Below are 24,629 nucleotides of genomic sequence, written 5' to 3' on the forward strand. Positions count from 1 at the left end.
CAACTCCTAAATACCAAAAACTAATTGAGGGAATAACCAGGATTCCCTTTGTTTATTTGTAACTTAATTGAGGCAGGAGACTTGCTAAAACAGTGATTTTTGTGAGAAATAAGCAGTTAGACAACTCAGAACTGTTCTGCTCAGTGTGGTTTCAAGCATTCAGGCTTGGAGATGACAGAAACAGCCAGAAGTAAAAATGAAACGATTTCACTACTTCAATGAGTTAAGACCTATGAATAACTTCAAGGTATGTTACTTGAATGTTACAATGAAAATTAAGATCTGGAGGATGCAATTGTCAATAGCACTATATAAAGGCCATCCATTATCTACAGAAAGTGTCTGTGCTAATTGTGTTCATTTACAGTCAATCACACTAACATGCAGCATACACTGGATAAGTTCCTCCGACAATAACTATTAGGAACTGATACAGTTTTATAGTGCTGTAGTGCTACAAATTTAAGTACATAAATTGTTACTCAGTTAAAGTGTTGTTGTTTTGTACCTTTTTAACTACCGGTAATTGCATGAAACTCCAGCTAATTGGGGCAGCATCTTAACTGGACCAAAATGTACTGGGTCCAATGTGTCCCAATTAACTGTAATCAATCTTGTCAGTGTCTGTTTGTAGTTTTTAATTGATTCTATTGTAATTCTTTCTTCAACTGTGAATGCCAGCAATACAAGTCAGGGTTGTATATGGTGACATATGTGTACTTTGAAATTACAATGTAAACAAAATTATAAACAGTGGTTTTAAGTGCTTACAGTGCAATGCAGTGACGGGGTTATAGATAGAGGGGGTTGGGGTGGGTTAAATGGACTGGCTGATCAGATTAACTGCCGGGGAAAGAAACTTTTAAGATGGTGCGAAGTTTTCATTTTAACAACTCTTTGGCATCTTGCAGAAGGCAGCTTTTGGATAAGGTGGGTTGCACAGTGGTTAGTGCCAACACTGACATGAGGGTTCAGAGGACATTCATGGGTACAACTCTAGGGATGAGAGGATTAGCATATGAGTAGTGATTTAAGGCTCTAGGCCTGTACTTGCTGGAATTCAGTAGAATGAGGGGGAATCTCATTGAAACATATTGAATATTGGAAGGCCTAGATAGAATGAATGCAAAGGGGCTTTTTCCTTTGGTGGAAGAATCTAGGACTAGAGGGTACAGCCTCAAAATAGAGGGATGCCCATTTAGAATAGAGGGTAGTGAATCTGTGGAATTCATTGCCACAGGCAGCTGTAGAGGCCAGGTCACTGGCTGCATTTAAGGCAGAGGTTGATAGATTCTTGATTAGTCAGAGCATGAAAGGCTATGGAGAGAAGGGGGTTGAGAAGGAATTGGATCAGCCATGATGAAATGGGAGAGCAGACTCGATGCACCAAATGGCCTACTTATTTTCCTATGTCTTGTGGTCTTAAACCTTCAGTCTTCAAATGAAGCGATATTTTTCCCTGTAACAATTTAATAATCTGCAGAGTTTTGAATAAACAGTGACAGCAATGGTCCAGCAGATCGTATACATTAAAGATCTTCATGTCATCTACTACCCTCAGCTATACAACCACAAAAACAGCATCTTCAGCTGTTTCTGAAAATATTCTCAAAGGAAGTGGCTGATACTTTTAAACAAATGCTCAACTCCCAGTTACAAAAGCCCAAATCAAAGTCTGCAGATTCTAGAAATCATAAACACAAGAGGCTGCAGAGGTTGAAAATATTGAGCAACACATACAAGATGCTGGAGGATCTCAGCAGGCCAGGCAGCATCTACGGAGGGGAGTAACCAAGCAATATTTCAGGCTGAGACCCTTCATCAGGACAACGATAAACAGGCAATGTTTCAGGCCGGAACCATTTAGTTGCAGCCAGCTTGTACTAAAAACTAACTCAGAATAGAGAGTAAGAGACATTCCACTGATAAAGAACAACCTATGAAATAGGATGGGAGTGGTAGAGGCTGACACATTCAGGTGAGGGTTTCCTACCTTTTTTACGCCATGAACCCTTACCATTAACTGAGGGGTCAGTAGACCCCAGGTTGGGAACCCCTGCATTAAGGACATTTTAAGAAATTTCTAGATAGACACAAAAATGAAGGGCTATGTGGTGGGGGTGGGGGGGGTGGCTAGATTGACCTTTGAGTAAGTTAAAAGTCAACACAACATTGCGGCCCATTGTACTGTGCTGTAACGTTCTATGTTCATTATAGAAAGGCTCAATTTCCCCTCACTATTTTCCTCTTCGATTTTCTGTTCATTGCAAATATACACGTCGTTTGATGATTGAAAGCTTCAGCTTTGATTCTGCCCAGACCTCAGTACTGATGTGCATACCATGGAGGCAGAGGAGGAGAAATACTTTCCACTTCAGAACAGGCCACATTTACACAAGTACCAACTGGAACTTCTTCAAAGGGTGCTTAATGAACGAACAATTCCTGGCAATAACAGACACAAATCCCAGAAACTGCTTCAAGCAAAACAAAAAAATCCAGTAATTGTAAAAGCTTTGAAAAACATGTTTCATTCATAACTCGACACAAGGTTACAGTGGCTGTGAATACTTGATGTTTGAAGTGTGACTGACCTGTGCTGTTTTTGGCCTCATCAAAATAATTACATTTCTAATTTTCTGAGCTAGCCAATAAGTTAAATAAGGATATTTACAATTTAAAACCAATTTAAACAGCTCCTGGAAGACCCGCACAGGTAGGGGAAATTAGACCATAGAACATTACAGTACAGACCCTTCAGTCCATGAAGCTGTGCCGACATTTTTCAACCTATTCTAAGATCAATCTAACCCTTCCCTCCTACATAGCCCTCCATTTTTCTATCATCCGTGTCCCTGTCTATGAGTTTCTTACATGTCTCTAATGTACCTTCATCCCTGGCAACGTGTTCCACACAACCGCTACTCTGAACATACGTAAAAAAACTACTTCTGAAATCTCCTCTATACTTTCCTCTAATCACCTTAAAATTGTGCCCCTTTGTAATAGCCATTTCCGCCCTGGGAAAAAGTCTCCGGCTGTCCACTCTTTCTATGCATTTTATCTGCTGTCCAAAGCAAACTGCAGTAATACTAGCACAATCACTCGAGTTGAGTATGATGTTCTCCTCAGGGCTTGTTCGGGTGGCTGCAGAGGCCGATCAGGGATCCACGTATTCTGTTGCAGTGTGGACGTGAGTAAGTAGTGGCTGTGGTTCACGGTTGGGTCTTTGGTTGTTCAGTCTCTCCTTTCATAGCTGCCACTTGTTCTCTCAGCACAGCAGAGACCGTTCTCATGTAGTGCAGCTCCCGCTTGAACAGATTTCCTCCAGGACTATCTATTGAGTGCAATCTCTTCCCAGTTTTTAGACATAACATCGAATTTTGTCAGGCTAATTGTGATATTATCTTTGGAGCATCTCCTTTATCTAACCAGGGTCTCAGTTACCTTCCTTCAACTGGGAGTAGAGGATCGGTTTCAGGAGATGTGAGATAGACATCCAAATGACATCACCTGTCCACTGGAGTTGGTGTTGCTTTATCGTGGTGGGGAAGCTGTTCATGCTGGCCTTCTCCAGTACACTGGTCTTGGTGTTACTGTCCTTCCAGATGACCCTCAAAATCTTTAAGGAACTTCAGTAGTAAAAAAAACTAGCAACAAGGCAGCAAGAAATTTGAACCAGTATCTAGATGCTCCAAGCAAACCTCCTCCCATATTGGAGATCCAGTTTATTATCCACAGTAACTTCAGACGTTGGCCAAAGCACGACACTGTCACTCCAGCTGCAGCACAAGTAGTTGGACAGAAATCAAAACTCTAATGATGCACTTTTCAATGAACCATTAAACTGAAAGTCAAGTGTTGTTGAGTGAATACAAAATATCCCAAAGCATGCGTTATGCCCTGGTCAATAACCATCCCTAAATAGCAGCAAAATAGATTCACCACCATCTCTATTAATGGTTGTCGATGCCTGCTGGTGCAGAGAGGGGCGAGCATGGTCAGCATGTCCCAAGTCGGAGGTCTGTACAGGAAGGAGTCACAACTGCTTGTAATGCCTCTCCACACGTCACCGGCTTGGAGGTCCATGTGAGCAGCAAGACAAGCCCCAAGGTCAAACCCATGACTGGCGAGTCCTGACGTTGATGCCTAATGTTCAAGCCAGATGTCAGTAAAGTCCAGAAGGCAAATTCAAAGGTCTAATTTCCAGAGGTCAGTGAAATCCACAGTCTTCAAACTTCGAAGAATGAAGTCAGTGAGTCTGGAGGTGGAAGTGGGAGGCCCAACGACTGTGATTCAGAGAGTACGAGGCCAAGGACTGGCGGTCCAGAGGCAGCCTGCCCTGGGGTCGCGGGCCTGTCTAAGTGTGTGAGGGAGTGGGTGGCTGGTGACATCCTGTTAACAGTTCACAAAACTAGTTCTTTTACTGACAAGAGAAAATCTGCAGATGTGGGAAATTCGAGCAGCACGCACAAAACGCTGAAGGAACTCAGCAGGCAAGGCAGCATCTAGGAAAAGAGTATAGTCCTGCTGAAAGGTTTCAACCCCAATTGTTGACTATACTCTTTTCCTAGACGTCTCCTGGCCTGCTGAGTTCCTCCAGCATTTTGTGTGCGTTGCTACTTCTTTCAAATATCATTCTACTACTAAGCTGCATGCAATTGGAACCTGTGATTCATTTACATTTTGTTAGTGTGTGTTGGGGCTGATTGAACAATCTGGTCCTTTGCTGTCTCATTTCACCACATTTTGATGCACATACAACAAAGGAAAACAATAGAATTCATGAAAATATAAAGACTGACAAAGAATGTGCAAAAGCAGACAAACTGCACAAATAAGCAAGTAAATTAGACTGCGAACGTGAGTTGCAGAGTTCCTGAAAGTGAGTCTATAATTTGTGGAATCAGTTCAGACTTGAGGTGTGTGTATGTCAATTCAGGTGGTGGCTGAAGGGTAATAACTATTCCTGAACATGCTGGTGTTGGACCTCAGGCTCCCATGCATGGACATTGGAAAATGGAGTGGGAAGAGTTCATCTGCAAGAGTAAAAGTACAAGAGCTGAAGCTCCATTGTGTTGTTATTTCTCTCTGGCAACAGAATCGTTGTACTCCGATGCCAGACTCTGTGGTTGAGTGTGGATGTCAATGATTATATTAAGGAGTTTTCTCAGTTATATGTATCCTGTATTTACAACATGTTTGTTCCTCTACCTCTGGTGATTTTTTAAATTTAGAGATTTAACAAGAAAACAGGCTCTTCTAGACCAACAAGTCCACGCCGCACATTTGACACATTACCAATTAACCTACTAACTCGTACACCTTTGGAATTTTGTTAGAAATCATATTAAAATCTTGGAAATTTCTGAAATTGTGTCATTTTTTGATTTGTCTGTGGTGTAAAGTTAATTCTCTCAAAAGATCCACGACCAGCTTTTTAGCATTGCGGTCAAAAAGTGACACACCACAGGAGCAATATTTTTCTAAGCTTTACATCATTAAACCTTTCTGCTCTTATGTGCCATTTATCAATTACTAATCCCATTATAAAGCAAGGTCAAATATCTTAGCTCGGGCTTTGGTATTCCCAAAAGTGGACCAAAGCAATGATTAACCATCATATTCTCAAAACAAGTGATCAAATGATCTATGATTAAACCTTCAAAGCTCAGGTTATTGAGTTTTTTTTTCTAGTTATGTCTCTACATGAGAAACTTCATTCAAAACATAAATTTTATAGAGGTCATGCACTTACTACCTGAACAATACCATCCATGAAATTCAAGTTATTAAAATGGTATACCAGATGAACTTCGCAAGTTATTGTGAAAGCATTTAACACTCATTATTAAATTTCTTTTTAAAAAAATATACAGCTTTGCTCAATGAAGAATGATATATTAGTATGTAAATCTTGAAAATAAAAGTAAATGCTGCAAAGATAAACAGCTATTGACCATGTAATGACTTGCTGCCACATTATTAACTGATTAGATATTTGCATTAATGAACAGGTGTACATGTGTACCTAATAAATTGAGCAATGACTGTATGCACATTATATAGCACTGTGGCATATTACAATGCATAGCAAGACATCTACATCTTCTATACAAAGTAATGTTGCACTTAGAAGACAAATCCTCTGGTCATTAATCTATAATTTGGCACAAATTGGCAACTGTATATCCTGCATGTTTGTGACATCTCTCACAAGCTTCCCAGTGAGCGATGCCAAGCTTTAGAACGTGGAAGCTGTTGGAGAAACACCAATCGAGTGACCTGCACCTAAGGACTCCAACTTCATACCACTTTAATTCCACCCTCCCACTCTGAAGTTTATGTCTGTAGCCTCCTGTCCAAAACCTCATCTCATCTGAGTACGTATAGTCTGTCAGTGCAACTGTGATTTCAGTTACTGCAGAGACACGGAAGGTGATGATATTACAGTTACATTAATGTAAGCCCTTTCCCTAACACAAAAACACAAGAGATTAACCTCCTCTCTTACCACTTTTCTTCTCACCTAACCTATCACCTCCATCTGGTGCCCTCCTCCCACTGTCCTCTCTCTTCTCTTAATAGATTCCTTCTTATTCAGCCCCATGCACCCCTCATACGATCTCTTCTCCCTCCTGCCGTCTGGAAAAAGGCTCCAATGCATTTCGGCTCTCACGACCAGACTATGTAACAGTTTCTTCACCCAAGTTATCAGACTCCTCAATACCCGAATCCTGGACTGACACTTTACTGCCCTATTGTCCTGTTTATTATTTATTGTAACGCCTGCACTGTTTTGTGCACTTTATCCAGTCCTGTGTAGGTCTGTAGTCTAGTGTAGCTTTCTCTGTGTTGTTTTTTTTTTTACATAGTTCAGTCTAGTTTTTGTACTGTGTCATGTAACACCATGGTCCTGAAAAACATTGTCTCATTTTTACTATGCACTGTACCAGCAGTTATGGTCGAAATGACGATAAAAGTGACTTGACTTGACTTCAAGGTTTGATGTGTTGTGCTTTCAGAGATGCTTTCTACAGATCCTTTTCCACCTATTATCTCCCAGTTTTATTATTTCATTCAGCATGTCCCATCCACCTTCCCCCTCACCTGGTTTCACCAATCACCTGCCCACTTGTAACCTTTGCCCTCTCCCCACCACCTTATTCTGGCTTCTCCCTTCCTTTCCAGCCCTTGTGAAGGGCCTTGGCCTGAAACGCTGACTGTTTATTCCTTTCCATAAAAGCTCCCTTGACCAGCTGAGCATTTTGTGTGTGCACAAAAATCACCTCAATAATTCCAAAATTGATCATGTGGACCAGGTGGTGATGTTTAACATCACTGAACTTCAGCTTAATATTTTGCATAAGGCAAAAAAACATACAATACATTCCCTCAAAATGGGATATTCTTTTGGAGTACTTCCTTTTGCATTGATCCTTATTTAAACATTAAAATTTTAATACATGCTTTTTCAACAAATACATAAAGTAAAAGCAATAACATATTTCTCTCTTATCTCAAAGGAAACATGGACAAAGCTGAGGGTTTATAAGGCATTGCTCACACCGCACTTGGAGGGCTGTGAGCAGTTTTGGGCCCCTTATCTAAGAAAAGATGTGCTGACATTGGAAACGATCCAGAAGATGTTCACGAGAACAATCCCAGGAATGAAAGGGTTACTATATGAGGTGTGCTTGATTGCTCTGGGCCTGTGCTCGTTCGAGTTTAGAAGAATGAGGGGGGGATCTCATTGAGTTTATGGTGAGGAAGGCAAATGCAATGTTAACATTCATTCCCAACGACTAAAATAAAAAAGCAAGGATGTAATGTTGAAGCTTTATAAAGCACTGGTGAAGCCTCACTTGGAGTAGTGTGAGCAGTTTTGGGCCCCTTATCTTAGAAAGGATGTGCTGACCCTTGAAAGGGTTCAAAAGTGGTTTGCGAAAACAATTCCAAGATTGAACGGCTTGTCATATGTAGAACATTTGATGGCTCTGGGCAAGTGTTCGCTGGAATTCAGAAGAATGAATGGTAACCTAATTGAAACTTATCAAATGTTGAAAGGCCTAGATACAGTGGATGTGGAGAGGATATTTATCATGGTGGGTGAGTCTAAGACCAGAGGACACAGCCCCAGAATAGAGAGGTGTCCTTTTAGAATGGAGATAAGGAGCAATTTCTTTAGCCAGAGAGTGGTCAATCGGTGAAATTCATTGCCACAGATGGCTGTGGAGGCCAAATGATTGTGTATATTTAAAGCAAAGGTTAACAGGTTCTTGATTAGTAAAGATGGCACAAAGGTTATGGGGAGAAGGTAGGAGAATGGGTTTGATTGGGATAATAAATCAGCCATGATGTAATGGTGGAGCAAACTCACTGGGCTGAGTAGCCTAATACTGCTTCTATGGACAAAAGTCATCTTCAACAGGCATCTCAAAAAAAAACACACAACTTTCAGGAACCACCTACACTTGTTTTGTTTAGTTCATGCCAAGTTCAAATTATGTCAATCACCGGAAAACAAGCTGCATTTCATAAAGTTTATTTATAATCTACATCAGAGTCGTGAGGGGAAAAAAATGGGCAAATATAAAAACAATGAAAAACAAACACATAATAATAGTCCTTGCCAACCTCGAGTCCCAGAGCTAGTCCTGTCCCTCTTGGGAATCCCACGTGCAGCAAGCAGAATAAAAGCAGGACATGCCTCATTTCCCTCCTGCGAGCAACGCCACTAATTCCAAAACTTCTCCGAAGTTCCTTCCTTAATGTACAACACAGGCATTGCTGTCATTTCCTGGGACTTCTTGCATCCTGTTGATGTGGTAGCCAGTGATCTTTTGACATGTGGAGTGCTAAACGACTACCCACCATCAAAGACATGTATACAGAAAACTGTCAGAAAAGGGCCAGTAACATCATGAGGGATCCCACCCACCCTGCTCATGGACCCCTTGACCCACTCCCATGAGGAGAGGAGGCTACACACCACCCACATCAGGACTACCAAACTCAAAAACAGTTAATTTCCCAAAGCAGAAAGGCTGATCAACACCTCCACCCACTAACCCACCCCTCCACACACCCAACCACCACTACTTTATCATTTCCTGTCAGTCACCTTATGTACAGACGCTCCTGTGCCTATTGTCACGTTATGGACATAATATCAATCTATGTATATAAGCTATCTTCCGTAATTATATTTATTTTTTATTATTGTCTTCTTTATCTTATCATGTTTTATTGTGCTGCAGTGGATCCAGAGTAACAATTATCTTGTTCCCTTTTACACTTGTGTACTGGAGCTTACATTAAACAATCTTGAACTACAACGTGATGTCAACTGCCTGAAATTCACAAGATTTTATTTAGGGAGGTGGTTAGAAAAAGAAAAGCAAAAAGACCCCCACAAAAGCAATTCTGACATTGTCTTTCTAAAAGGAAAGAGTTTTAACCTATTCTCTAGCTGGCTGGACTGAAGCAGTTACACTCAGTAGCCACGCTATTAGATAAACCTGCACACCTTCTCTTAATGCAAATATCTTATCAGCCAATCATGTAGCAGCAACTCAATGTATAAAAGCATGCAAATATGTTCAAGAGGTTCAGTTGCTGTAACCTGTGTAATTACTTTTCCCATAGCCAGTATTACCTACCAACTTGTGACTCTCCTCTCCTCTTCCCATTGGCCATATCCCCCCCAACACGATCAGTCCCAATGGAGGACTTTAACCTGCAATGTCGACCATTCCAATGCCTCCCAAGTTGCTGAGAACATTACAGGGTAGTGCAGGCACTTTGACCCACAATGCTGTGCTGATCTTTTAACCTACTCTAAGATCAACTTAACCATCCCTTCCTACATTGCCCTCCATTTAAGTATAGTTTTGTTCCAGATTCCAACATCTGCACTCTTGTATCTCCACAACAAATGCTGTGCACATGGTTTTGGCTAGCTTCTTACTAAAGAGTATTAGAATTACAGTACATCTTGAAAATAGATTATAACATGAAAAGCAAATGTTCTGGAAACTAAACATCTTAAAAAAAAAAGCATGAGCTAGTGCAGCTTGAGACTCGGGTTGCATATTGGACAACATGCACTAATTATCCAGGAAAGGGTGTGGTGGTGGTGGTGAAGTGTAGCACATCAAGGACACAAAATTTGTATGTTGATGTCCTTAATTAAAAAAGAAATTCTCCTCATTGCACATCTCCAACGTCCTACCTAGCGAAATCAAAAGTATATAAAATTAAAGTGGTGACCAAGTACAAAACCACAGATGAACTACTGTGATACAATTATTAATAAACTATGTAAATGTTTACCTCGGCTTTCAGTAACACGCGGTACTAAAGAGAATGTCCAGCTGGAAAAGTACAACCCTATAACTAACTACCTGCACACCTGCACTGTAGTAATCTAGCTCGACCGTGGGAACTTGGTAGTTGACCCTCAAACAGCAGATTTGATTGCTAAAACTTTACTTGTATGCTGGTTGACATGCACTGATTAAGCAGAGGGGGAGATAGAAAGTTCAAAGCAAATTTACTATCAAAGTACATATACTACCTTGAGATTCGTTTTCTTGCAGGCATACACAATAGAACAAAGAAACACAATAGAATCAATGAAAAATTACACATAAAGACTGCCAACCAACCAACGTGCAAAAGAAAACTAATTATGCAAGTTTAATAAAAACAGACAGCAGACAAATAAACAAACTTGAGAAACACACACAAAATGCTGGTGGAACGCACCAAGCCAGGCAGCATCTATCGGGAGAAGCACTGTCGACGTTTCAGGCCGAGACCCTTCGTCAGGACTAACTTGAGAACATGAGTTGTAGAGTCCATGAAAATGACTCTACAGGTTGTGGATTCAGTTCAGTGTCGAGGTGAGTGAAGTTATCTACATTGATTCAGGGACCTAACTGTTCCTGAACCTAGTTGTGTAGGACCCAAGGTTCCTCTAACTCTTCCCTGATGCCAGTAGCAAGTAGTACATGTATATCATCATATACAACTATGAAATACATTTTCTTGTGGGCATTCTCAAAATATACAAAGAAACTCCGTAGAATCACTGAAAAACCATTCACAAGACAGACAATCCATGACAAAAAGACACATTGTGCAAATACAACAAAATAATAGATAGATAAGCAATAAATATCGAGAACATGAGCTCAAGAGCCCATAGGTTGTGAGAACTGTTCAGTGAAGTTGCGTGAAGTTATCCCCTTTGGTTCAAGAGACTGACGGTTGAGGGATAGAAACTGTTCCTAAACCTGGTGGTGTAGGACCTAAGGCTCCTGTTCTTTCTTTCTGATGGCAGCAGCGAGAAGAGAGCATGGTCCAGATGGTGAGGTTCCGTGATGATGAAGAAGGCTCCTTACAATTATTCTATTGACTTTTCAAATACATACATGCCACGTAGCTGGAGGAGTGACCAATCACAGAAGCTAATGGTAGCTATTATAAAAATTCAATTGAAAGTATTTGTCATTTCACCACAAATATCATGGAATAAATATTCTACTGGGAGTCAAAGGAAAATATCACCAAAGACTAGCAAATTACTACAGATGTACTCTAGAGAGCATTCTGACTGGGTGCATCATCGGCCAGTATGGAAGTTCTAATGTGCAGTATTGGAAAGTGCTACAGAGGGCTGTAGAGCCAGCCAACTCCATCACTGCCAGTAGGCTTACCACCATCAAAGGCACCTTCAAAAAGCAATGCCTCAGAAAAGCAGCACCCATCGTTAAGGATCCTCACCACCCAGTACATGCCCTCTTCCCATTAATATCATCAGGGTGGAGGTCACTCAATGTTTCAGAAACTGCTTCTTCCTCTCCATTTCTGAACGGCCCATGAATCCATGAACACCACTCCACCATTTTCCCCATTTTTGCACGATAATTTTTTAAATATTTCTTATTGCAACTTGGGGTACTTGTATGTATTGGACTGTACTACTGCTGCAAAACATATTTTAATGATAATAAATCTGTTTCTAAAATCAGGGTCACGTGAAGCCATGGGAGCAGGTGGTGGATGGTCGTATGAGCAGCTGGTGCCTATCACAAGTTCTAGTTAAGCAACCATTGACACCAGGCAGACAATCTCTGAAGAGTACTGATAATGGCCAGGGTCACCCGTCTTGTAAAGACTGCCCAAAAAGTGACAATGGCAAACTACTTGTGCAGAAAAATTTGCCAAGAACAATCATGGTCATGAGACTATGATCGCCTCTGTCATATGACACCCACATAACAATGTTGATGATGTTACCATACACTACCTTGAGATTCATTTTCTTGCATGCACTTGCAGGAAAATACAAGTGGAATTTTTTTTTAAAGAGTAGAATAGCCTTTTCAACTTTGGAACCTTGGATAAAATCCAGTGTAGCATCATGAGTTGAAATTCAATCTCTTACTTAGGAACAACTGTAATAGTCTCAAATGAATTTAAATGAAAGGTCCCAATAAGCCCAAAATAAAACACAAGTCACACTGAGAAAGGAAAATGCAAAAGTGTGGGAGAAAGTCCAGTTCCTAGGGATCTAAAAATGTATGCTGGGTGCATCTTCAAAGTTCATCAGACCTCAAGATATGAAACATGATACATAAAAATAATAGTACATCAATATGTAGTCCATCAATCTTCAAGTCCATGGTCTGAACTCCCAGACATCACCCCTTCAACCTCCAGTCCCTGACACAGACTCACTCTCCACCTCCAAACTCACCTACTTCAGTCTTCAACCTTTGGCTTTGCACAAGAGGCCAAAGTTGGTCGGGTGCAACAAAGTGAATCTCTGAAGAGGAAGTGGAATGGCAAAGAATGGATTTGAAAACAAAGGCAGACAATTTTAAAAATAGAGACAGACTTGAGCTAGGACCTTTAGGGTGATGTAAAAAAATTAGGAAAACAGAGCCTCAGAATCATATCACTGACATACGAAGTGAAATTTGTGGATAAGTTCAAGCCTTATGTGGGTGGAAGATGAGAAAGTGGGCAGGAAGACACATAACAGTCCAATTCAAACAAAACACAAACGTGAGAAAATCTTTTATGTTGCAATTCATACAAAGTATTCACTAAGCTCAAATTGCAGTGTAAACTTTTGTAGAGAAACATCAGTCAAAACTATCTCTGCCAAGCTGCAAGTCATTTCCCCTCCTGCTAAGGGAAACAAATGTTGTTTGTGGCATCCATCAACCAAAACATCCTTCCTTAACATTTTCTGTGAGGATTCTTGTTACAACCAGCAGAACCAGAGCCATTGGCTCTGTGCTCTCATACAAGCAACACCTCTGTTTAGCTTAAACACATTAGAGTGTCTGCAGATGCTGGAAATCCAGAATTACATACACAAAAAGCTGGAGGAACTCAGTAGGTCAGGTAGCATCTATGGAAAGGAATAAACATTTGGCATTTTGGGCTGAAACCCTTCATCCAAATGCTTTTAGATTGTGAAGTAAAGATCTCTGTAAATGAGTGATCCAAAGCTTCACCCTACACTTCCTGTAAATGAGCAGCATATTCTATTGTTTGCAAACAGCAAACTCAGATCCTATTATTTATTGGGATACAGCGCAGCACAAGCCCTTCAAGCCGAGCCGCCCAGTAAACCTTGATTTAACCCTAGGCTAATCACAGGAATAATTTAAAAAAACCAATTAACCTATCAACTAGTAGGGCTTTGGACTTGTGGGAGGTAACAGGAGTACTGGAGGAAATCCACACCATGTACAAACTCCTTACAGACAGCAGCAGGAACTCAACCCAGTGCCTGGTACTGTAGAGCTAACCACTAGGCTACCATGCCACTCTCTATGTAACACATCACTATATACTACCCTGAGATTCATTTTCTCACAGTAGAACAAAGAAATATAATAGAATCTTCTATACTCTGGTTGAACACCTGAGTTGGGTGGTATTTCATTAGTTCTATTACTATTATTATTCTATTATGGATTTATTGATTATGCCTGCAAGAAAATGAATCTCAGGGTTGTATATGGTGACATATATGTACATTGATAATAAATTTATTTAAACTTGAAAACAATGCAGAGCACATAAACCTCAAACCTAACAACTTGAAGCAAGAAGGCATGTGCTACTCTCTAAAGATCAGAGCTTTGCTCAAGGCACAAATACTTGAATGAAGATGATTAAAGGATTAAAAAAATATTCCACACATGACAAGTTTAATCCTGAAGAGACTGTCTATTACAACTATAGCTGGTCATCACTAATAGTTAAAGAACATTGATCAGAATCAGAAAACAGAGGACAATCATTGATGCATCTCTACCAGCTCTGAAGAATGTTCTATATTCTTGCACCTCAGCTCTAGCAATCCTGATGAAGGGTCTCAGCCAGAAATGGAGACTGTATATTCATTTGCATAGATCAATGGTTCACCTCCTTCCCTTCTCCCATGGTCCACTGGCCTCTCCTGTCAGATTTCTTCTGACACATACGTTCAGATGCTGTTCATAGACTTCAGTTCAGCATTCAACACAATCATCCCTTGGAAATTGATTGGAAAGCTGAGCCTACTGGGCCTGAACACCTCCCTCTGCAACTGGATGCTAGACTTCCTGACTGGGAGACCTCAGTCAGTCCGGATCAGAGGCAGCATCTCCAACACCATCACACTGAGCACGGGCGCCCCCCAGGGCTGTGTGCTCAGTCCACTGCTGTTCACTCTGCTGACCTATGACTGGGCTGCAATACACAGCTCGAACCACATCATCAAGTTCACCGATGACATGACCATGGTGGGTCTCATCAGCAAGAAAGAGTCAGCTTACAGAGAGGAGGTGCAGCAGCTAGCAAACTGGTGCAGAGCCAACAACCTGTCTCTGAATGTGAACAAAGTAAAAGAGATGGTTGTTGACTTCAGGAGGGCACAGAGCGACCACTCCCTGCTGAACATCGACTGCTCCTCGGTAGAGATCATTAAGAGCACCAAATTTCTTGGTGTTCACCTGACGGAGAATCTCACCTGGTCCCTCAACACCAGCTCTATAGCAAAGAAAGCCCAGCAGCGTCTCTATTTTCTGTGAAGGCTGAGGAAAGTCCATCTCCCACCCCCCATCCTCATCACATTCTACAGGGGTTGTACTGAGAGCATCCTGAGCAACTGCATCACTGCCTGGTTCAGAAATTTCACCGTCTCGGATTGCAAGACCCTGCAGCGGATAGTGAGGTCAGCTGAGATCATGGGGGTCTCTCTTCCTGCCATCACGGATATTTACACTACCCGCTGCATCCACAAAGCAAACAGCATTATGAAGGACCCCACGCACCCTTCATACAAACTCTTCTCCCTCCTGCCGTCTGGGAAAAGACACCAAAGCATTCGGGCTCTCACTACCAGACTACGTAACAGTTTCTTCCCCCAAGCTATCAGACTCCTCAATACCCAGAGCCTGGACTAACACCAACTTACTGCCCTCTACTGTGCCTGTTGTCTTGTTTATTATTTATTGTAATGCCTGCACTGTTCTGTGTACTTTATGCAGTCCTGGGTAGGTCTGTAGTCTAGTGTAGTTTTTTTTCTGGTTTTTTTTTTTTACGTAGTTCAGTCTAGTTTTTGTACTGTTTCATGTAACACCATGGTCCTGAAAAACATTGTCTCGTTTTTACTGTGTACTGTACCAGCAGTTATGGTCGCAATGACAATAAAAAGTGACTTGACTTGACTTCTCCAGCCCTTTGCCTTTTTTACATCGCCTCACCCCTCCCCCACCCTCCTGGCCTAACCTATCACCTTTCGCTTGTCCTCCTTCCCCTCCCTCCCTCACTTGTATATTCTCGCATCTTCTCCCTTCTTTTCCAGTCATGATGATGGGTCTCGGCCCAAAATGTTGACTGTTTTTTCATTTCCTGACCTGTGGAGTTCCTCCTGCATTGTGTGTGCGCGCATGTCGCTCACCACCTGCTTCTGTCTCCATTGACACTGCCTGAGCGCTACAGCCCACGAAGGCAGGACAGGGAGGTGCAGAGAGAGAAACTGCCCTCCTGCAATAGTTCTCAAGCATGCATCCACCAGTACAGAGGGATAAACATTTCACCTATTTCCTAGTTTTCCAAACTCATTCCCTTCCACTAATTTGCAGTTAGAGGGGGAAGGAATGGACCATAGCAGATCAATTGCAAAAACGTGGCAGGTGTGTATGCAGCCGTTGCACAGAGACATGAAACAATTGGACTTCCTATGCGAGGAAGGCGCTCACTTTTAGTATACATTTTCATCTTGGAAGATCTGGCTCGTCACTCCGACCACTGTACCATTACTAACATGACTCAGTTAGAGCAGTTAATCATACTCTGTTGTCATTCTTTCTCCACGCATAATTAGCACAGTACAGTACAGCAGTGGTTAGCACAACACTTTTACAGTGCAGGCAACTAGGGTTCAATTCCCACCATTGCCGGGAAGGAGTTTGCACGTTCTCCCTGTTTCCTCCGGGTGCTCTGATTTCCTCCCACAACTCAAAGACGTGACTGTTGGCAAGTTAACTGGTCACTGTAAATTGTCCTGTGAATAGGCCAATATTAAAAAAATTGGGGGTTGCCGGGCAGTGCAACTCAAAGGGCTAATTCCACACTGTATCTCAGAAAATAGATAAATAAAAATACATAACACTGCCTGCTCTGCCTGTTTAGTATTTGCTTCCAGTATGCAGTTTTAAGGAACCACCCCCCCCCCCCACATCTCAGCTAATTCAATGCCTTCAGATTCATGCAACATCTCCAGTTTCATCCATGAGAAATATTAGATGATAAAAACCAAAATCTCTTACTCTGCGACATTCACACATAGAGCTTTATTGTCATTGCTGGGAATGAGATTGCAGAGCCGGTCCATTCAGAGCAAAACTGCACACAGGCAATTCAGTTACTAAAAACACAATGACTACATTTAAAATAACGTCTGAGTTATTTACAGTGACATCTAGGTTACAAATGAATTAAAAACAAACAACTCGAAAATAGGGCATTGTTCAGTTGCACGACAGCCCTGAGGGAAAAACTGTGTTTCAGTCTGGATGTCCATGCAGAGAGGTTTCTCTATTTCCTGCCAGATGGCAGGAGGTTGAACAGGTAGGTTGAGCCCATCACAATGTTGCCACCACAGACATCGTGAGTTGTACACACTTTCCATATCCGATCGTTGTGTCCCGATGAAGTTCTGCGCAGTCCTGGTCACCCACTCCAGTGCTTTTTGAACATAATTCCTCGTCACCCAGCAATCACCGTTTAATTGCATCACGTACAAAATGCTGGCGGAAATCAGCAGGTCAGACAGCATCTATGGGAATGAATAAACAGTCGACGTTTCAGGCTGAGACCATTCTTCAAAGCTGGAAAAGAAAGGGGAAGATGCCAGAATAAAAAAGGTGGGAAGAGGTGGGGAAGAAGGATAGCTAAAGGTGATCAGTGAACCCAGTTGGGGAGGAAAGGTCAAGTGCTGGAGAGGAAGGAAGCTCTAGGAGAGGAGAGTGTACCACAGGAGAAGGGAAGGAAGAGTAGACCCAGGGGAAAGTGATAGGCAGTTGAGAAGAGGTAAAAGGCAAGAGTAGGGAATAGAAGAAGAGGAGCAGGAGAGGAAAAACATTTTTTTAAGCGGTAGAGAAATCAATATCCATGCTAATTGGTTGGAGGCTCCCCAGACGAAATATACAGTGTTGCTTCTCCACCCTGACAGTGGCCTCATCTTGAAACAGGAGGCGGCCATGGACAGACATGTCAGAATGGGAGTGGGAACAGGAATTAAACTATTTGGTCACCAGGAAGAACTGCCTTTGGCGGATGGAGCGGAGATCCTCGACCATTTTGTTGCAACTTGGCGCTCTCAGAGGATTTGTTCTACTTTCATCAAGTGACCAAGTGCGATAACAATTAGATCGGCTTTAATTTGTCACATGTACATCAATACATACAGTGAAGCGAGTCATCTGTGCCAATGACCAACACTATCTGAGAGTATGCTTGGGGCAGCCCGCAGCTGTCTCCAGGTTTCCGGCACCAACACGGCATGCCCACAGCTTACTGAACCTAATGGTGACACAGTAGGGTGGCAGTTAGCACAACATCTTACAGCAGCCAACTGTAAGATCAGGATTCAATCCCCGCCATTGTCAGTCAGGAGTCTGCTTGGTCTTCCTGTGGCTACATGGGTTTCATCTGGGCACTCCGCTTTCCTTCCACGTTCCAAAGATGTCGGGTTACGGTTCCTGAGTTGTGGGCATGCTACGTGCTGCCGAAAGATGGTGACACTAGCGTGCTGCCCAACAAAATTCTAGCTGATTTGATTCAACGCGTTGCACTTTATGTTTTGATGTACGTGAGACAAATAAAGGTCATCTCTGCAACGTGGGAGGAAACTGGAGCACCCAGAAGAAATCCACATGATCACAGAGGTATCGTACAAACTCCTTTCAGACCCCGGACGCTCAGGCTTTAATAGCATTAGGCTGACCTCTACGCTTCCGTGCCGCGAGTCTTGGAATTTGTTTCAATGGCTGCCTTCAAAAGTGAGCAAGTAATTTTTCTCCCTTGGTTGAAAACAAAGAGCTCATTCAAAGAAAGACATCAAACCGCACCCCCCACGCCCCTCAAAATTGCAAAGGTTCAGTTATTTGTCAGAAAACAAATCATGCAAACAGCAACAAAACAAAGAGCAAAAAATGCAGAATATGAAACACAAAATCAAAAGAGTCCAGGCGTATTCAGTTCAGCTCAGTGACCATAAAAGCTGTTCTTAAAACATTGAGTGCAGGTCTTCAGGCTCCTATACCTCGTCATGGTAGCAACGAGAAAAGGGCATGTCCTGGATGGTGAGCGTCTTAATGAGGAATACCACCTTTGAGGCATTCTCTGTAGAAGGTGTCCTCGATACCGGGGAGGCTTATGCCCATGATAGAGCTGGCCGAGTTCATCCGCCTCTGCAGATTTTTCCAATTCCTGTGCAGTGGCGTTTCCGTACCAGACGGTGATGCAATCAGTCAGAATGTGTCAGCGACACTACAAATATTTGCTGCTTCAGTTAAAAAAAAAAATTTTTTTAATTTGCACAGTTTTCTCCTTTTGCACATGGGTTGTGTGTTAGTCTTTGTTTCTGTAGTTTTTCACCAATTCTATAGTATTTATTTTCCTGTAAATGCCTGCAGGAAAATGAATCTCAGGGTAGTAGACAGTGACATATACATACTTTGATAATAAATTTACTTTGACTTTGATTTCTTTACAATCTGGAGATGAAAGTTTGGGATCAGAAAGGAGATGCCCATCTTTTTTTTTGGTTCCTCCAGTTACAAAAATCATTTGCTTTGCAACAGGTATAAACCTTCAAAAACGCACTGGTCGGAAGACACCAAAGGCTGGTTTTAGAATAACTACTTATTTTCTCCTTGTTATGAAGTACACGGGCTTAACTCTTCCTCAGTAAAGCAGCTGAAAATGCATGACACAGTGGAAAAGGAACCCGCTCTGCTGTTACACCTTGTCCGTTTTGGCACGCGTTGGTCACAAGATCTCTGAATGGTAGGCGCACTCGGAGCAGAGAGACAGAAATTCAAACAACTGTTGCACTTCTATCCTCAAATCTGCTGTAGGGAATTTAAAGAGACCATGGGTCAAGGGTGAAATGTTTAAAGGGAGCATGAGGGGGGAAACATCTTCACTCAGGGGATGGCGAGAGTGTGGAACAAGGGCTGGTGCAAGTGTTGGATGTGGGTTTTATTTCAACATTGATGAAAAGTTTGGATAAGAACACGAATAGGAGACATATGAAGGACTGTGGTCCAGGTACAGAATAGTAGTTCAGCACAGACTAGATGGGCCAAAGGGACTGCTTCTGTGCTGCAGAGCTCTATGACTGCATGACTAAATGCTTTTAGTATGGTGGTTAGGGAGAGTCGTGTAGTGGGGTGAAAGGAAAATTCATTTCAGGTCTCAGAGACATCACCATGAGTTCTCATGGCATGGAAAGGACATTTTAAAGTGTTGGAAAAGAGCAGACGCTAAACTGCAAAATCCTTTTCGAAAAGATGAAATGAAAGGTGCAGCAGAAAAATTAGGAAGCATCTTAACTAACAAGTTTTTATTCACTTTATTAGCCACACACAATCACCAGATCATCAAAGTTCAAAGTAAATTTATTATCACAGCACATTTATGTCACCAGATACCACCTTGAAACGTGGCACCTAAAATCAGTCACTTCAGGCTGATTTGGGCTTGTCGGCTGTGGTTGGCAGCTCATCTAGAAGGAAAATACTGATCTCAAACCGCCATTGCCTTGCGGCTATACCCACTCATGGGGAAGGGTTTGGGAATAAACCCCAAGGACAAATTCGGGAGCTGGAGTCCCTAATGCAGTCCCGCATTGACTGGAAACTCCTGTGACGCTGCTGATGCCAAACTGTATCAGCCTCTGCCATTGCTTTGGGTTTGTCAGATGCATGGAGAGGGGGAGCCTGCCACATGGGTACCTTATTACACTGCCCTGGCTTGCATGTCTAGACAACTAGGATGGAACATCCATGGTCGACCCTGAACAGCAGTGGACTGAGAATACCATCTTGAGAATGATTTTCTTGCAGGGATTCACAAGAAAATTTAAAAAAAGGAATTTATGAAAAACTACACATAAACAAAAACTGTCAACCAATGTGCAAAAGACAAATTGTACAAATAAAAAAATGAATAAATAACACCAAGAACCTGCGCTGCAGAATTCTTGAAAGTGAGCCTACAGGTTGTGGAATCAGTTTAGTGTTGAGGTGCGTGAAGTTATCCACACCAGTTAAGGAGCCCGATGGTTGAAGGGTAATAACTGTTCCTGAACCTGATGGTGTCAACCTCTTGCCCGATAGTACAGATCGTTTGATCACAGATCATTTGCGCACAGTGGTTAAATCTTTGAAAAATGTTCATCCTCCATTTGCTAGAAGATTTTTGTAATTATGGAAGGCAAACTTTCAAAATTGTCGTAGTTTTGATGTGGTGTTATAAATAAAATTAGAAAAATAGCTTGATTGGGACTGGAACAGGATATGAGGAACAAAAATGAAACCCAGATGATTTGTTCAGTGTCTGCAAACCGCTGAAGAGTAAACAACATTTCTTTGTTCTAGAAAAATTAGGATTAACAACTCTGTGCATCTTTGTTTTGCTGATTTCTTTCATTTTAACTGACATATCTCCTCTTGGGACCCCTGTCCCAAATTCCTCCACTTCCCTCCACAGTGAAGTAACCAATGTTGTTTGTCAGTTGGTGTTGTTTATGTCTAGTTTTCATAACTTCTACTGTTTTTCATTATTTTCCCATAAAACGCCTGCAAGAAAATGAATCTCAAAGTAGCATACGACAATATATATGTACTTTGATAATAATTTCACCTCGAACTTCTCCGCAAGCCTTCTCTAAACCAGGCTCTAATTACTCTTGCAAAATAAGTTCAAAGTTCAAGTATATTTATTATCAAAGCACACATACAACAGCACTGACAACCCTAAGATTTGTTTTCTCGCAGGGATGCCCAACACCCAACAGGATGGGAAAGTGACCGATGTGCAAAAGTCAGCAAATTGTGCAAGTACAAAATGAGTAAACAATAATTAATAAACAGATAGATAGAAACATGAAAAGAAAAATCCTTGAAAGTGAGTCCACAGGTTGTGGGAACAGTTCAGTAATGCAGTGGGTGAAGCCGAGTCATAGTACATTTATTATCAAAGGACGGATACTATATCTCTGCTACCTTGAGATTCATCTCCTGACCAGCAGCCACCAGACAAAGAAATCCAATGGAATCCATTTTAAAAAAAACAACTAACACCCAATGTGCAGGGGGAAAAAAGATTGAACAAATACCAAAAGCAAGCAAACAACTGACGGAGAAAGTGAGTCCCCTAGCCCAGAAACCAGTCAGCACTGCTGCAGTTGACCGAAGTTATCCCCTCTGGTTCAAGAGTCTCGGTTCTCTTTAAAAACTCAGTTCTGGAGCAGACTCTCTTTTCAAGCCCTAATTTCCTTTGTCACTGACATCTTCACTTTTCTTCTAAATTTTATCAAATAGCTGGGTGTTATCTCTGCAATAAATGATATAGCTATTACTGACTATACTAGTTTACTATTAACCACATCAAACAATTCTGCAGACCATCCTCATTATAATTATATGCTAATATATGCATTTTATACATAAACGAATTCATACCAAAAACAGGCCAAAGTCCGAACACAGCGAGATACATATATAATTACATTGTATTGAAGAACTAAGCTATATAATCTAATAGCAGCATTATTAATTACACTAAATAATGCTCCAAAGTAGTGAACTACTTCAGGAATTTAGGTAACACACACAAAATGCTGGTGGAACACAGCAGGCCAGGCAGCATCTATAAGGAGAAGCACTGTCGACGTTTCGGGCCGAGACCCTTCATCAGGACTAACTGAAAGGAAAGATACTAAGAGATGCGTTTGAGAGCAGAGTTAATGGTGGAAGAAGGGAAGCCCCCTCCCATTTCCTGCACATCTGCCCTCATCCCATCCGCCCGCCACCCCACTCGGGATAGGGTTCCCCTTGTCCTCACCTACCACCCCATCAGCCTCCAGGTCCAACGTATAATTCTCCGTAACTTCCGCCACCTCCAACGGGATCCTGCTACCAAGCACATCTTTCCCTCCCCCCCTCTTTCTGCATTCCGCAGGGATCGCTCCCTACCCGACTCCCTTGTCCACTCGTCCCCCCCCCCCCATTCCTTCCCACCGATCTCCCTCCTGGCACTTATCCTTGTAAGCGGAACAAGTGCTACACCTGCCCTTACACTTCCTCCCTCACCACCATTCAGGGCCCCAGACAGTCCTTCCAGGTGAGGCACTTCACCTGTGAGTCGGCTGGTGTGGTATACTGCGTCTGGTGCTCCCGATGTGGCCTTTTATATATTGGTGAGACCCGACGCAGACTGGGAGACCGTTTCGCTGAACACCTACGCTCAGTCCGCCAGAAAAAGCCGGATCTCCCAGTGGCCACACATTTTAATTCCACATCCCATTCCCATTCTGATATGTCTATCCATGGCCTCCTCTATTGTCAAAATGAATCCAAACTCAGGTTGGAGGAACAACACCTTATATACCGGCTGGGTAGCCTCCAACCTGATGGCATGAACATTGACTTCTCTAACTTCCGTTAATGCCCCTCCCCTTCTTACCCCATCCCTGACATATTTAGTTGTTTGTTTTCTTTCTCTCTCTCTGCCCATCACCCTGCCTGTTCTCCATCTCCCTCTGGTGCTCCCCCCACCTTTCTTTCTCCCGAGGCCTCTCGTCCCATGATCCTTTCCCTTCTCCAGCTCTGTATCATTTTCGCCAATCACCTTTCCAGCTCTTAGCTTCATCCCCACCCCCTCCAGTCTTCTCCTATCATTTCGCATTTCCCCCTCCCCCACTACTTTCAAATCTTAGTATCTTTCCTTTCAGTTAGTCATGACGAAGGGTCTCGGCCCGAAACGTCGACAGTGCTTCTCCTTATAGATGCTGCCTGGCCTGCTGTGTTCCACCAGCATTTTGTGTGCTTTGTTTGAATCTCCAGCATCTGCAGATTTCCTCGTGTTTGCTCAGGAATTTAGGTTTTTAGTTAGTCAGCTGTTTATTTTAAGAGATACAGCATGATAACAGGCCCTTCTGGCTCAATGAGCCCACAATGCCTAACTACACCCATAGCCTATTAACCATAAAAAACTATAAGACCATAAAAACTGAGCAGAATTAGGCCATTCAACCCATTGAGTCTGCTCTGCCATTCCATCATGGCTGATTTATTATCCCTCTCAACCCTACACCACGTAACTTTGAAGGCTTTTACTAACCAAGAACCTCTTCTTTATATATGATCAATGACTTGGCCTCCAGAGCCATCTGTGGCAATGAAATTCACAGATTCACCACGCTCTGGCTAAAGAAATTGCTCCTAGACTGCATTTTAATTCCGTGTCCCTCTTCTAAGGTTGTACCCACAGGTCCTAGAACCTCCCCACTACAGGAAAAATCCTCTCCACATCTACTCTATCTAGGCCTTTCAATATTCAGTACGTTTCAATGAGATCTCCTCTCACTTGTCAAAACTCTCAATGAGTGCAGACCCACAGCCATCAAGTGCTAAAGGAATTCCTCTTCATCTCTATTCTAAAGGGAAGTCTGCGTTTGAAATGTGGGAGGAAACCGGAGCATGCCGAGGAAACCCACATGGTCACCGGGAGAACATACAAACTCATTATAGACAGCGGTGGGAATAGAACCTGGGTCGCTGGTGCTGCAACAGCGTTACGCTAACCACTGCACTACTGACCTGCCCTATACAGAACAAGTATACAGTCACATAGTCAAAACGACACACAGTACAAAAACAGAAGCAATTTTTATGTTTTGCAAAGTACTGCTGCTGCAAAACAACACATTTCACCATATATACCAGTGATAATAAATCAGACTTTTTTACTCATCCATGGCAACTAAGGTGTCTAAGTCCTGTTGTCCTGTGTTTGCACCATAAAGTTCTATAGCTTGCCTA

At 42.3% G+C, this 24,629-nt stretch overlaps 1 protein-coding gene and 1 long non-coding RNA gene across 11 annotated transcripts in view; both read right to left on the minus strand.

Annotated features, from left to right (window-relative positions):
• LOC140737630 (transcription factor 4-like) overlaps positions 1-24,629 on the minus strand; it is a 653,305-nt gene that overhangs the window by 546,655 nt on the left and 82,021 nt on the right. The gene's annotated exons all lie outside the window — the stretch shown is intronic.
• LOC140737633 (uncharacterized) lies at positions 16,850-18,779 on the minus strand. The gene is made up of 2 exons (XR_012101205.1): positions 18,524-18,779; positions 16,850-17,353 (listed from the first exon to the last, which is right to left on the minus strand). It is a non-coding gene; the product is annotated as an uncharacterized lncRNA (long non-coding RNA).

The sequence above is a fragment of the Hemitrygon akajei genome, chromosome 13 (genome assembly GCF_048418815.1).
Source record: "Hemitrygon akajei chromosome 13, sHemAka1.3, whole genome shotgun sequence".
NCBI classification, from domain to species: Eukaryota; Metazoa; Chordata; class Chondrichthyes; order Myliobatiformes; family Dasyatidae; genus Hemitrygon; species Hemitrygon akajei.